Genomic DNA, 3,697 nt, shown 5'->3' with positions numbered 1-3,697 from the left:
GAATCCTTGCATTCCTGGAATAAACCCCACTTGATTATGGGGTATGATCCTTTTAATGTGCTGTTGGATTCTGTTTCCTAGTATTTTGTTGAAGATTTTTGCATTTATGTTCGTCAGTGATAATTGGTCTGTAGTTTTCTTTCTTAGTGTCATCCTTGTCTGGTTTTGATATCAGGGTGATGGTGGCCCCGTAGAATGAGTTTAGGAGTGTTCCTCCCTCTGCTATATTTTGGAAGAGTTTGAGAAGGATAGGTGTTAGCTCTTCTCTAAATGTTTGATAGAATTCCTCTGTGAAGCCATCTGGTCCTGGGCTTTTGTTTGTTGGAAGATTTTTAATCAGTTTCAATTTCAGTGCTTGTGATTGGTCTGTTCATATTTTCTATTTCTTCCTGATTCAGTCTTGGCATGTTGTGCATTCTAAGAATTTGTCCATTTCTACCAGGTTGTCCATTTTATTGACATGGAGATGCTTGTAGTAATGTCTCATGATCTTTTGTATTTCTGCAGTGTCAGTTGTTACTTCTCCTTTTTCATTTCTAATTCTATTGATTTGAGTCTTCTCCCTTTTTTTTCTTGATGAGTCTGGCTAATGGCTTATCAATTTTGTTTATCTTCTCAAAGAACCAGTTTTAGTTTTATTGATCTTTGCTATCGTTTCCTTCATTTCTTTTTCATTTATTTCTGACCTGATCTTTATGATTTCTATCCTTCTGCTAACTTTGGGTTTTTTTTTTTTTTTGTTCTTCTTTCTCTAATTGCTTTAGGTGAAATGTTAGGTTGTTTATTCGAGATGTTTCCTGTTTCTTAAGGTAGGATTGTATTGTTATAAACTTCCCTGTTAGAACTGCTTTTGCTGCATCCTATAGGTTTTGGGTCGTTGTGTCTCCATTGTCATTTGTCTCTAGGTATTTTTTTTTTATTTCCTCTTTGATTTCTTCAGTGATCACTTCGTTATTAAATAGTGTACAGTTTAGCCTCCATGTGTTTGTATTTTTTACAGATCATATCCTGTAATTGATATGTAGTCTCATAACATTGTGACTGGAAAAACTACTTGATACAATTTCAATTTTCTTAAATTTACCAAGGCTTGATTTGTGACCCAAGATATGATCTATCCTGGAGAATGTTCCATGAGCACTTGAGAAAAATGTGTATTCTGTTGTTTTTGGATGGAATGTCCTATAAATATCAGCTAAGTCCACCTTGTTTAAGGTATCATTTAAAACTTGTGTGTCCTTATTTATTTTCATTTTGGATGATCTGTCCATTGGTGAAAGTGGGGTGTTAAAGTCCCCTACTATGAATGTGTTACTTTCGATTTCTCCTTTTATGGCTCTTTGTATTTGCCTTATGTATTGAGGTGTTCCTATGTTGGGTGCATAAATATTTACAATTGTTATATCTTCTTCTTGGATTGATCCCTTGATCATTATGTAGTGTCCTTTTTTGTGTCTTGTAATACTCTTTATTTTAAAGTCATTTTGTCTGATATGAGAATTGCTACTCCAGCTTTCTTTTGGTTTCCATTTGCATGGAATATCTTTTTCCATCCTGTCACTTTCAGTCTGTATGTGTCCCTACATCTGAAGTGGGTCTCTTGTAGACAGCATATATATGGGTCTTGTTTTTGTGTCCATTCAGCCAGTTTGTGTCTTTTGGTGGGAGCATTTAATCAATTTACATTTAAGGTATTTATCGATATGTATGTTCCTATTCCCATTTTCTTAATTGTTTTGGGTTTGTTATTGTAGGTCTTTTCCTTCTTTTGTGTTTCTTGCCTAGAGAAGTTCCTTTAGCATTTGTTGTAAAGCTGATTTGGTGGTGCTGAACTCTCTCAGCTTTTGATTGTCTGTAAAGGTTTTAATTTCTCCATCAAATATGAATGAGATCCTTGCTAGATAGAGTAATCTTGGTTGCAGGTTTTTCTCCATCACTTTAAATATGTCCTGCCGTTCCCTTCTGGCTTGCAGGGTTTCTGCTGAAAGTTCAGCTATTAACCTTATCAGGATTCCCTTGTGTGTTATTTGTTGTTTTTCCCTTGCTGCTTTTAATATGTTATATTTGTATTTAATTTTTGACAGTTTGATTAATATGTGTCTTGGCATGCTTCTCCTTGGATTTAACCTGTATGGGACTCTCTGTGCTTCCTTGACTTGATTAACTATTTCCTTTCCCATGTTAGGGAAGTTTTCAACTATAATCTCTTCAAATATTTTCTCAGTCCCTTTCTTTTTCTCTTCTTCTTCTGGGACCCCTATAATTCGAATCTTGGTGCGTTTAATGTTGTCCCAGAGGGCTCTGAGACTGTCCTCAGTTCTTTTCACTCTTTTTTCTTTATTCTGCTCTGCAGTAGTTATTTCTACTCTTTTATCTTCCAGGTCACTTATCTGTTCTTCTGCCTCAATTATTCTGCTATTGATCCCCTCTAGAGTATTTTTAATTTCATTTTTTGTGTTGTTCATTATTGCTTGTTTCCCCTTTATTTCTTCTAGGTCCTTGTTAAATGTTTCTTGCATTTTGTCTATTCTATTTCTAAGATTTTGGATATTGTTTTCTATCATTATTCTGAATTCTTTTTCAAGTAGACTGCCTATTTCCTCTTCATTTGTTAGGTCTGGTGGGTTTTTATCTTGCTACTTTATCTGCTGTGTGTTTTTCTGTCTTCTCATTTTGCTTATCTTACTGTGCTTGGGGTCTCCTTTTAGCAGGCTGCAGGTTCATACTTCCCATTGTTTTTGGTTTCTGTCCCCAGTTGCTAAAGTTGGGTCAGCGGGTTGTGTAGGCTTCCTGGTGGAGGGGACTAGTGCCTGTGTTCTGGTGGATGAGGCTGGATCTTGTCTTTCTGGTGGGCAGGTCCACATCTGGTGGTGTGTTTTGGCGTGTCTGTGGCCTTATTATGATTTTAGGCAGCCTCTCTGCTAATGGGTGGGGTTGTGTTCCTGTCTTACTAGTTGTTTGGCATAGGGTGTCCAGCACTGTAGCTCACTGGTTGTTGAGTGAAGCTGGGTTTTGGTGATGAGATGGAGATCTCTGGGAGATTTTCACCGTTTGATATTACATGGAACTGGGAGGTCTATTGTGGACCAATGTCCTGTAGTTGGCTCTCCCACCTCAGCGGCACAGCACTGACTCCTGGCTGAAGCACCAAGAGCCTTTCATCCACACGGCTCAGAATAAAAGGGAGAGAAAGTAGAAATAAAGAAAGAAAGAGGATAAAATAAAATAAGATAAGATAAAATAAAAAGTTATTAAAAATAATTATTATTAAGAAAAAAAAAATTCAGTTAAAAAAATAAAACGGACCAACAGAACCCTAGGACCAATGGTGAAAGCAAAGCTATAGAGACAATATCTCACACAGAAGTATACACATACACACTCACAGAAAGAGGAAAAGGGAAAAAAATCATAAATCTTGCTCTCAATGTCCACCTCCTCAATTTGGGATGCTTCATTGTCTATTCATGTATTCCACAGATGCAGGGTACATCAAGTTGATTGTGGAGATTTAATCCGCCACTTCTGAGGCTGCTGGGGGAGATTTCCCTTTCTTTTCTTTGTTCGCACAGCTCCTGGGGCTCAGCTTTGGATTTGGCCCCGCCTCTGCATGTAGGTCGCTGGAGGGTGTCTGTTCCTTGCTCAGACAGGACGGGGTTAAAGGAGCAGCTGATTCGGGCGCTCTGGCTCACTCAGG

This window comes from Tursiops truncatus, chromosome 5 (genome assembly GCF_011762595.2).
Source record: "Tursiops truncatus isolate mTurTru1 chromosome 5, mTurTru1.mat.Y, whole genome shotgun sequence".
Taxonomy (NCBI): domain Eukaryota; kingdom Metazoa; phylum Chordata; class Mammalia; order Artiodactyla; family Delphinidae; genus Tursiops; species Tursiops truncatus.
The sequence above is the reverse complement of the archived record's forward strand: the minus strand, read 5'-3'. Positions refer to the sequence as shown.